The sequence below is a fragment of the Lactuca serriola genome, chromosome 3 (genome assembly GCF_051521515.1).
Source record: "Lactuca serriola cultivar US96UC23 chromosome 3, Lser_US96UC23_V15, whole genome shotgun sequence".
NCBI lineage: Eukaryota > Viridiplantae > Streptophyta > Magnoliopsida > Asterales > Asteraceae > Lactuca > Lactuca serriola.
The window spans coordinates 149,147,431-149,160,733 of NC_136410.1; positions in this window are offsets into that span (position 1 = coordinate 149,147,431).

Here is a 13,303-nt window from a genome sequence, read left to right on the forward strand (position 1 = left end):
TTAATGGGTTAAGTAAGAAGACTTAACCCTAATCATCATTTTATGTGAAAACCCTAATTTCACTTGGGTTTATTATTGGGCCTTTCTATTGGGCCTTGATGATTGGATTATTATTGGGTCATCAAAGTCAAGCAATTGGACTAGAATAATTAATGGGCTTTGAGGAGTTAGGCCCAATTTGGAAAATTGGGCCATAGAAGGGCCATAGTTTGGGCCTTAATGATTATATGTAATGTTGGACCTTAGAATAAAGTCATGTAAGGGGTTTGGGTCAAATTTGGAAAATTGGGCCATATGTTGGACTTTGAGTCCTATTCGACTTTGGGCCTATGAATTGGGCCTTGGGCTTCAATAAGCGAAGATGGGAGTAATATAGTAATTACCCAAAGCGTGTATTTGGTTATGTAGTGGAACCCAATTACTAATTGGGTGATGTTTTGATATTAACAGATCGAGAATCTGTCATCCAGCAGTTGTGGTTTAGTCTGCGGGACTTCATCAATGTGGGGTTGAGTCTTCGGGACTTCAGCGGTATGAGGTGAGTTACCTTCCAGTAGGGGTGGGTCTAAGGCCACAATGCCGGCCTACCAACAGGGGTAGTTGGTAGATAATTGTTTTTGTGATAATTATCTTGGTATGCTTATGTGATATGCTTATGAGATATGCTGATGTGATATGCTTATGTGATATGCTTGTGAGATATGCTTATGTGATATGCTATGTGTGTTCATGGTAGTAGCAGGGAATAGTTTTCCCTGACTTGGTCGTGAGGACCAGAGGGTAGGTCGGTACCCCAGATTTGCCTGACTGTATGGTTATATCCTGTTAATGTATGATAGTGGTAGGGGTGAAATAGTCCATGGTTACCGGTTGAAAGATACCGATGGCAGTTACCGGTTGAAAGATACCGATGACGGATACCGGTTGAAAGATACCGATGGCAGTTACCGGTTGAAAGATACCGATGGCAGATACCGGTTGAAAGATACCGATGGCAGTTACCAGTTGGAAGATACCGAATGGGTATACAGAACCCATGCAATGTTTATCTGTCTATTTATGATATAATGTTAGTATGTGATCAGTATGTTACAATGTTAGTATTTGATCAGTATGTTATGATGTTAGTATGTGATCAGTATGTTTATAATTTTAGTATGCGATCAGTATGATCAGGATACATTATTATGTGATAGTGGTATGGGTGAAATAGTCCCCGACTACCGGTTGAAAGATACCGATGGCAGATACCGGTTGAAAGATACCGATGGCAGTTACCTGTTGAAAGATACCGATGGTATTATGTGGTATGTGGTATGATAGGGGAACTCACAAAGTTTTGTGCTTACGGTTTACAGTTTTGGTTTCAGTTACTTTGTTTCAAAGGAAAGGATTCGGCTTGGTCGCAGCGCATCACACTATGTTTTCCGCACACAAGATCCTTGGGATTATACTCGCATATGGTTTCATAATGTTATATTTTGGATTATCAACACTTGGTTTTTATGTAATAACCTACTTAAAAATTAGATTTTTGGCCTTGAATTTTGGGATGTTATAGGTTGGACTCAGACAAGAGTTGCGCAATAGGGTCAAATCCATCACTCTAAGACTATTTAACTTGTGCCACATGTGACTTAGCATATTCACTTAGTAGTCAATTCACATCATTAAGAGTCCCACAAAGCACAAAGCAAGCAACATTCAGACAATGGAAACAACTAACCAACATACTCTAATCAAGCCATTTTATCCTCTAATCAGGACTTTATACTAGCATGCAATTCTAAAGCTCATACAATCAAGCATAAAAAGGAATCTCTCCTGTCATATATTACTGAGCAAATCCTTAGCCTTAATCCAGCAAGAAATTCTCATAATCATAACATATATCATAACAAACACGTATTGGTATTCTAGGAACCACTTACTTGAGCTTGGTTGATTACATGCACCACACCCTTTTCTTATTTCAGAAAACTCTTTTTTTAAATAAAATATATTACTTTTTGAAAAACCTTACCAAATACTCATTTTCAGTTCAGGCACACCCGAGAGTGTGTCCGAATCCCTCTCATATACCAACTTGTAATGTCCCAAAAATAATGACATAAAATTTTCGTTTTTAGATTAATAAATTGTTAATACATATCATTTCCATAAAACCAATGTACCTAGGATTTAGCAAAACATCATTAAATCAGAGTAAATCACAGAATGCAGAAACATACCGTGTGTGCCTTGCAATCATCCGAGCTCTTCCATTATTTTGAAAACTGAATCACCTGAAACATAAACTGAAAACCATAAGCACAAAGGTTAGTGATTTCCCCAAAATACCACATACCATACATACAATCAACATATAGTGGGCCCCGCCCAGTCATCGGGCTCCACCCAACTTCGGACCCCATCCGGCATCGGGCCCCTGCCCAGTCATCGGGCTGAGCTAGGTAATAGATCGGTCCCCGCCAAGCATGCATATAGCATATATCAAATAAACACATACACATGCAATATACATACATAGCATACAAATAGTCATTGGGCCCCGCCCGACATCGGACCTTAGCTCAAAAGCATATAAAAACATACATATGCAAGAGTCACGAAGACAACTAGCATACTAACATAGGATAAAAATGATCCGGCATCGTTTCCTTCGACCCGCTAAACCCAGTAAGCTAACTCACCTTGAGTGAAGAAGTTCATTGAAAAAATCCTTAGTCGCTACTCTGACAACTTCCCAAGCTATCAATACCAAAATAACACCCAATTAGCAATTAGGTTCCAAACTATGATTCAAAATCCATACATGGGGTAAAATGACCATTTTAACCCTGACCCAACATGAACCAAAACTGAGGCCCAAACCCAAAATCAAAAGGCCCAAAACTATAAGATCCGTAAGCCCATTAAATGGCCCAATTTTCCAAACTGGGCCCAATCCATTTGGGCATTATCCTAAAGCCCAATATGTCCTTATCCAATAATAAATTTCAGATGACCCAAAGGCCTAAAAAACAATCTAAAATCAAATAAACCCAAAACAAGCCCATGACCAAGAGCTCAAAAAGCCCACCGATGAACTAAGCGCGTTGCATTCCCCGATGAAGCGTAGGGCATTCGTTGCCAGACCACAAATTGAGACCCCTTGCCTGCACTCGCCGCTTTCCCTAGATGAACACATGGCGTTCCCAACCATTGGCCAAAAATCACACCAAATGTCTTAATACCTTATGTCCAATGTCTAAATCCTCAAAATAGCTTCATATCGGTGACTCAATCCATAAAGTCGAAGGCTTTAAGCCTTTGCATGGCTTAATCAAACCCAACACTAAAGATGAACTCCGAAGGTCAAAATCACTTTAAAATGTCTTAAAGACTTCTTAATACCTTAAGACATCAATCGAAACTTCCAAATCTGATTTCATGCGACTTCTTAAGTCACATAGTTTCCAACTTTATAACTTAACATAACTCAATGGGACCCAAAATAAAACCTTAAGTCCCAGACTTTATTAAATGACTACCAAATCATGCATGGAAGGGTTTTATCCATCAAGATCCAAACTTTATAATTCCATAATCTCAACAAGAACCAAATATGAAGCTCAAAGGTGTTGGAGTAACTTCTACTCACCATAACCACCTTAAAGGGATCAAATTCATAACAAAATACTACTTAGCTAGATCTACGTGAAAGAGTTGTCAAGGTTGGGACTTTATGTTGGGTTTTATGTACTATAACACTCCTAAGGTGCACATGCAACCCTAATACTTTGGATCTAAGTTTTCTCTAGTTATACATGTAACAAAAATCATCCAAAGCATGAAGCCTATAACTAGCATACAACATAGACATTTTAACCATAAAGCTAGTTAGATAATTACCTCTTGTTGTAGTTTGTAGAATTTGGCCTTTCAAGATCTTAGTGCCTCAAATGTTGCACCTCTAATGGAATCACAACACACCATGAACAAATGGAGGATTTTGAGAGAGAGGTTAGGCACACCAAAAATCGGCTATACTCTTCATGGAATACACACATAATGATTTTATGGTTTAGGGAATACATATATAGTCTATAATTCCAAGAGTCATACGTAAACCATAATTCTTACACTTAGGCTTATGATTCAATAACTCATATAGACTAACTCTTCATGGACTCTCACATAAACTTAGTCCATCATGGATCAATAGCCCAAACCATATGTATCACTGATTTACATAATCAGTCCTTATGAATTTAATTAGTCTCTTTTGATTACTAAATTAATTCCAAATCAATTTTTCATCAATACTAATTAAATAATATGATTTCTCATTTAATATATTATACTTATAATATATTAATAAATCACAAATAACCTCTTTCTCAAATATCCATCCTATCAAATTACACTGGTGAATGCAACTCAAAAGGCCCTTGCTACTCTCAAGTCAAGTACATACCAATTATAGTTATGGGCTTAGACACCTAATCCAAAAGTCTCCCACTTAGATAAGTCTAATAACTATAACTGCAAGTACGACATCAAAACCCGACTAGCAATCATAGCACTTAAAAGCCGATGTCGAACTCTGACGCATCCTTTAGATAAGGGATCATATATTCCTCCATTCTAGATATCGTATAGACATGATAAATGGATTATAATTGTTCTCTATGTCCATGTGTTGTTTCCCGGTTTCGGATTTATGATGACTGACTAATTGAACAAATCAAATCAGTCCAAGCTTGGCGAAGCACTTAGGGTGTCATCACTAAATCATCGAGGGGCCCACAGATATCGCTTTTATCCCTCTTAGGGTAAAAGGAACGGATAAACTTCGACTCATATGCTTGCTCTGTTTACTCATCAAATCACACACAATAATGCGCTTTATAACACCAAGTTACTGGTGCGTTTACACATCATCAATGTGCAATGGACTTCTAAAGTGCAACAATACGTCTCCGTTTCAAGAATATAAGATATTATCGTCTCACTAATCACTCGTGATAAAATCCATGAAGTGATTAAGTGAGCGTGGGTTTAGTCCAATACTCAAATCTTGTTACCGGAGTACTCATGAACACTGCATCAAACTTGTGCTATGTCTAAATACTTTAGACAATCTACAGACGGATTCATGACAGTCTTACCTCAATACCTATTTCGAAAGTATGATTGACTGCAGATAGTTTGAATAATCTTATTATTCGGGAAGTCAAAACATGCAATGTGAAACACAAGAATAATCGAATTCAATATGGTCTCAAAACTTTTGAATATGAATAAAACACCTTTTATTTAATCACCATATTAAGTACACATTATTCATTGTATAATGTTTTGATTATAATTGAATTAAAACAACAGTTATCCCATGCTCCAAGCATGAACACTATGTTTATATATGGTCCTTACTTTGTGAAATAGATCAATTGAAAAAATTTCAATGATGCTCATTTCACAATTCCAAATCCTTATTACTTAGTGTAAGAATACCTAATTGTTGCCACTATAAGAATGTGTTAATTTCTAAACTATCATGCAATGTATCTTTTGTAATGTCGAGGTACCAAAGTCACAGAGACTTTTCCAACGATATTACACAGTGTTCTATTGGAGATTGTTACAAGGCAATTCCCCATAAATGAAGTCTCACATTCAAGATACATTCCTTGAACATCCTTCTTTCATAAAAGTTTCTAACTTAGATTCTTAATATACAACTCCCATTACGGAAACATTTCCGTAATTGCCATATGACTATTCATTCTAAATAGAAGCCTATCTATTCAGAATTATATCAATATGGTCCATCCATTGCAATACTTCCAACTGTCTACAAGAAACCAATCTTCGGTCAACCTCAAATTGTCCTTGACAGCTATGTAATATCTTTAGTCATATCCGGTTCTGGTCCTTTTTCCCTCTTAATGCGCTAGGATTTGGAAAATTAGAACATGTTAATATTATAGCATATGCAATCGATCTTATGCCTGTAGCATATGGGACACGATTCATAATTCCTTACATATAGACATGATACTTGACAAGTCCTTTGCTATAATATTTCCATATATAGAATTTCCTTAAGTTGAATCATTTCAACATAACATTCATGTATGTACATGACTATATTGTATTAAAATCACAATCTAAGATATTAGATTCGAAATGAAGTATTAGTTCCTCACCCTTAGACTTTCTATAGCGAAACAAATTTTCATCCTCTGCAACCTTGCAAATTTAAAACTTTGTTTCTTATAAATAGCATTGCTAACTTGGAACATTTAACGTCATAACTGTGCTCCCACTAGCATAATGACTACATACTTACAAGCATAACACTTTTGCTCCCACTAGCTTTGACATGTACCTAGAAATCAGTTGGACTTCTAGAAATCAATAAGTATTGACTTTCTTACCAAAGTTCAGAAATCAGATACGAGATGCTTCGATAAGCCTTTATCTACGCTTCTCAATTTCATACACCATACAATAGACAGCTCACGTGTGATTCTAAACCTTTTCAGAACTTATAGCGATAAGTCCCAAATGTTCAAACCTTTTTCCGTTTCTCACAATTTGAACTATGAAGAGGGATCTCGTAATCATACTCGAATTTGAGAACGTAATTAGCACAACTGCTTACTCTAATCCTTTAAAATATACTCGGGTAAGTGTTTCCTCACAATCATTTTCATGAAGTGGAGGGAGACCTTTTGTCACTTAGATTTTATGGTGTATGTGTTCGTATTCAAACTCATATGGAATGAACTTGTTCAATCTAGATTTCCTTCCACTTGGCAGCACAAGGGCCTACCATGTCTTCCAAGTTGTTGAGTAGTTCACCATTACAAATCAATGAACTTTCATTGATCAAGGTGCTTTGCCTTATGCATACAATTGAGAACTCATAGAACCCACATGCTCAGGTAACTTTGACTGGAATGAGCACAGAAACAAGAATACGTCAACACGATAGGGTATAAACCTTAAGTCTTGTGCTAGTAATAAACAATAGGTTTATTCTTGATTAGTTCTTGAAACTATTCAAGATCATTAAGCCTCCCACTGACCTCTTGACATATAAGATTATCTTGTCAAGAAACATTCATTGACAAACAAATATTCAAGAATTAGTGCAGGTTCTTATCAAGAAAAACAATTCATACAATTGGTCTTAGTTAGTCTTTGTTTATCCAAAACATCACAACTACCAATCTCAAATGTGCAAGAGTAAGAGTGTAACATCCCCAAAACACAATCTAAAAATTTCGTTTAATTTAATTATAAAAACCATAGTCGATAAACCTCATATAAAAATCATAAGCAATGTATCTCAAAATATTATAACAACTGTCAAGTATATCAGAGTATAAACATCCCAGGTTGAACAAATGGTGTGTGCACTGCAATCTTCCTGAGCTCCTCTTTTGAAAACTGAGTACCTGAAACCATAACTGAAAACTGTAAGCACAAAGCTTAGTGAGCTCCCCCAAACTACCACATACCATACAATAACATATAAACATATATTGGGCCTTGCCCACTGCATCGGACCGAAGTCCGGAACTAACTAGGGCCTTGCCTTCTGCATCGGACCGAAGTTTGAAACTAACCAGGGCCTCACCCTCTGCATCTGACCGAAGTCCAGAAACTGCATCGGACCGAAGTCCGAAACTAATCAGGGCCTCGCCCTCTGCATCGGACCGAAGTCCGGAAACTTCATCGGACCGAAGTCCGAAACTAATCAGGGCCTCGCCCTCTGCATCAGACTGAAGTCCGGAAACTGACTGAACATAGAATATCATAATCATATCTACTAGTATAAGCACATATACTGCATACTGCATCGAACCGAAGTCCGGAACACATAACACAAAAACATGCTTGAATCACAAAGACATGAAGCACACTGAACTATTGCATCGGACCAAAGTTCGGTAGTACTGCTAACTAAACGGGCTGACATTGTGGCCATAGACCCGTTCCTACTGAAAGGAAAATCACCTCACACTGCTGAAGTCCTGCTGACAAAACCATAGCTGCTGGATGACAGATTCCCGATCTATTAATATCAAAATAATACCCAATTAATAATTGGGTTCTAACCCATATTCATAAATCCATGCTTGGGGTAAAAGACTATTCTACCCCTAACTTGGCTTGATTCAAGCCCAAGGCGCAATCCAAAAGGCCCAAAAGTCCAACTAGAGCTTAAAGCCCAACATATGGCCCAATTTTCCAATTGGGCCCAAACCTCTACATGGACTTCCCTTAAGGCCCAATTGTTCCGTCCAGTCCAACATGTCTCATTCTATGGGCCCAATATCGTACAACCATCTAGGCCCAAACTATGGCCCATCTATGGCCCATTTTTCCAAATTGGGCCCAATCCTTCATATAGGCCTTACCCTAAGCCCAACTAATTATTCTAGTCCATTTGATTATTCTTGGATGGCCCATTAATAAACCAATTACCAAAGCCCAATCAAAAGGCCCAACTCACGGCCCAAGTGAAATTAGGGTTTCACATAAAATGATGATTAGGGTCAAGTGTTTCTTACTTAACCCATTAAGGACTTAATACATTAAGTCCTTTACTCTACTAGATCAATGATATGGAGAAATTGGGCTTAATACACAATCCAATTTCAACGGCCCAATAGTGGTTCCAATAAGTCTAAGGCCCAATTACTCACAATTAGGGTTTTCTAAACCCTAATTAGGGTGTTTCACCCAAACATGGGCCAATAGGCTCAAAAATAATCCTTAAGCCCATTAGGATTTTGCTTGGTCAATTAGGGTTTGCTAGTTGGGCACCACCCACTACCACCTCGGGTAGTGGTGGTCAATGGCGGCTCACGATGGCGCCCACCACCTCACGGTGGTGGTTTAGTTTATTTTCATTATTCCAAATTCAAATTACATTTTACAATGCTAAATCTCAAATAACCATACACACACACACTAAAGTAATCTAAACATACACACACAGTCACACCGGGGTGGCCGGCGGTGGCGCTTCCTGAATTTCCGACCGAGACTCACTCCTACAATGAGCAATAACTCAGAACTCAACATAATTGCGACACAACAACTGAGATGCGTACAACAACCTCCTTTAGGGTGGCGGACGCTGACCGGAGTAATCAAAACGAGCCTTACGGGAGGCGGCAATCTTGACTGTTGCCTAACACAGGAGAGATGGAGAGAAGGACTTGGGGCGACGCTAATGGCAGCAGCAGCAACGACAGAAGATAACCCTAGATCGTCCTTTATTGATGACAACGAAATGGAAAACATCATCGGGAAAAGGCTGAGATGGTGGCGTTAGACGGCAACACCGCGACTCCTTAGTGCTACAACGACGGACGTAGGCTGAGGCAGCCAACCAAACATGACACCAACGTACCCATGAATGGCTTCCCGATCCCCCGAGCCTCTTCGTCTTGTCGGCGGCGGAACAAGGTGACTGCTTATGTGGTTCTTTAGTGTTGGCGAGGAGATGGCGGCTGGGAGGAGAGGATGAAGAGGGTGACGGCTAGGTAATGGCACTTAGGTTTAGGGTTATGGATGAGTCGATGGTTATATACCCGATTCACAAAACTTCAACCCATAATGACAGAATTGGCCCCTCCTTCTCCAATTTCCTTCAAACTAATCCATTTTTTACATTTTTAACCCTGCCTTCAGAAATCTGTACAACTAAATCCAAAACTTACCTTTTAATCCCTGAGCCCATAATTTTTTTTCATAATAGGTCCCTAAATTACCAATAAACCCTTAAGTCTTCAAATCTTTTCAATTTAATTCCATAAATTACCAAACGCACCCTGACCTTCAAAATCCTTTTCAATTTAGTCCCGGACTTACACTTTTAACCCCCAACTTTTAAAATTCTTCATAGTTTAGTCTGTGACTTACATTTATTAATTTATTTAAATAAACGGGGTGTTACAAAGAAAACATTTTTCTACTCCATATTTCATGATGTGTTATAAACCTACATAGGATATGTCACTCAAGACACAATCTCGGAGTATAACTCTAAGACTTGATTTTGGAACGAAGTATGACTCATCCTTTTGATTTTTAACCATTCGATAATCATTACGATGATCATAAAAAACGATACTAAAGTATTCTCCTTTCCTTTCAGATTGGAGAAACTTCCATCTTTCTGCCTAATTTGATTCTTCTTATTCGTTCTGCTATACTTTGAATCTTTTTAATGTATCAGAATTATACTTTAATCTTTTAAGCATAATCATATTTACTAAACTTTTAGTAAATCATGACGAATAGTCTTTATCATTCTTTGTGGTGGATCTGACAAGTACACATCAATGTGCACTGGATCGTTAAGTCTTTCACATGACTCACATACATATATGAACAAGGAATTAATCTTAATTTCCCAAAGATGAAGATTCTCACTTATCACACAATACAAGTCGTATGATTCCAAGTTTCTGTCCAATTGAAAGTTTGGTGATGAGAATTCTTCCTTATTTGGTAAACTATGACACTTACCACAAATGATATAACTAAGAATCAAATCCATTGCTAACAATATATAAAAAACCAATTTTCACAAATGACATTGTAAGGAAATATAAAATAAGAAAAAATCAAATTTTCCATTATTTATAAAATGCAGAAAAAACTTGTCCCTACAATGCAAATTCATATGAAAACTATGTTCCTAGACATTCCTAAGCAATCTATTATAACTCCTAAGCAACAGCTCAAAAATTTGATCATCGAACCATGCGATCGAAATCCACTTCTTCATGATCAGACTCGACATGCTATTTCCTTTAAGCTTCCTTCTTTCTCTTTGATTCTGCAAAACATCAAAATGTAACTTTACATCATGTAATAAGAATCACTAAATGGGAACTTAATATAGTAAGACAATGGACTTACCTGAAGTAGACCTATACAATTTGATTTTACCCTCACTTAGATCTCTCAGGTAGTCTAGTAAACTTCGCTTCCAATGTCCCTTTAAATGGAAGTAGAAACAAGTGGACTCTTTGGCATTCGCATATGAAACCATCTCAGAACTGGCTTTTCTATTATGGTCAAATCTTTTGACCATGGCCAATTCCTTTCCCTTAGGAGAAGGAATCATTTCTGGGATTTCTATTTCATTGCCGACGTCTATTTTAATTTGGGATGTAGATCTTCCAATCAAATTCGCTTGACCAGTACGCAAAATCATTGCTGATTCAGCAACAATTAGCAAATAGGTAAGATCAATAAGGGTCACGTCGCGGTCTGTCATATAGTAATCTTTAATGAACTCACTATATGACTCGGGAAGTTATTGAACAAGCAAGTCAACAACCAACTTCCTTGACACAATGACTCCTAACATTCCCAGCCTATCAGTGTGTGACTTCATCTCCAAGACATGTGCACACACAGACCTTCCATTTTGGTGTTTGCTTGCCAATAGGGTTTGAGTGACCTTTAACTTTTCAAGTCGACGAACATGTGGGTCATGGATAATTATTGGAGGAGGTGGAGCAAGTGAAGTATGATTTCCATTTCCACGATCCAATCGTGGGACATCATCTTCATGAGGAAAAATATTTCCAAAATATTCGGGAAGACCATAGTTGTCAGAACTAGACATATTTAAGGGAGAAATTCAAGTTAGTTGATTTAAGTCCTTAATATAACACCCAAATGAAATATTAATGCTAGGATGCAACACAATATTCTACAATTCGGAAGAGGGATGCGGTAATCCAATTGCAAACTATTTTTTTGTAGCTAAATGACGATTTACCAATTCCACCACAAAAATGAAATTTTAAACGAATTAGGTTTTAATTGAATTTCCTAGATATGTTAAGATTCATTGAACTTTTCAATGGCATGTTTAATATCGATATGCCCTTCAAATTTGTGATTGGGATACCGAGGAGCACAAACAAGGTGTGAATTACCATGCAAATTCTCTTGGTACTCTCGAAGTCATTTATCACCTAATCAATGTGTTGGTTAACCACACACGCTCCATTGATATGTGATAACCTACGAGCTACCCATTGATATCCTTCATTAGTCCCGTATTAGTGTGACGGTTAACCACATACACTCCACTAACGACCAACAAGGTACAATTTGCAATTTCATGGATTAGTACCAAATTCACATTTTTCCTAAGTAATTAAGATTGGGAATTTATAAAACATTTAGTTACTTGGTATTTCAATATACTTATAATGGAAGTTCGTGTCCTATCTTACCTGTTCGGCTAACGATCCTCCAGTAATCAAGGGTGCATTGGGAAAAAGTGGATACCCAATGACGATCATTTTACAGGCCGCTTTTTTAAACACGCCTTATAGACCAACTTCGTGGATGAGGCCTACTATCGGTAAGACTGACCTTTTACTTATATAGATATAATATATTAAACTTTTAATTTTATATAGCATAAGGGTGTATTTTAAACTTTTAAAATACTAGGTGGTTTAATATATTAACAAATTATACTCTTAATTTAATTAATCTTAAGTCATGTGATTATGGATTTAATAATACTCTCTTAATTAACAATTAATTAACTTAATAAAATCCATAAGAGTGTAATTGAACTATTAAAAAACATCAAGGTTATAAATATAAAATTCAAAATTAAAAACTAGTTAACTAATTTTTAAGTTATGAACCCAAGAGTTCCACCTTTTGAAACCTTTCAATTACTATAGTTAATGTTTCATAAAAGAGCCTTTTTAAGTTCCAAAACATGATGTCAAGTTTTGTAACTTCTGAAAAACTTTTGAGTTCCAAAACTTGATGGCATGTTTTGTAACCTCACAAAACCATTTAGATCAAATTTAAACTAATAATATAATCATATATATATATATATATATATATATATATATATATATATATATATATATATATATATATATATATATATATATATCATTTGCCAATTTGACCTAATGCAACTCTTGTAGAAAGATAATTTCACATCAAATTATAGAAACAATTAATTTATCACATAAACATGTAACTATCTCAAAAATTTGACTAGATAATCACAATTCAAAATTCACAAATAATTAGTTTCTCATATAATATATTGATTATCTTAAATTTTGACCATTATCTTTTAATTTAGATGAGGATAATTATTTTCATAAGATAAAAATTGAATTTTGATCAACAAAACAACTTATAGTAATTATCCAAATCCAAATTAAGACAAGAAATCTGAAAAATGTGTCGGACCCGTCACCACCTCGTGGTGATCAGGCAGAGTCCGAAA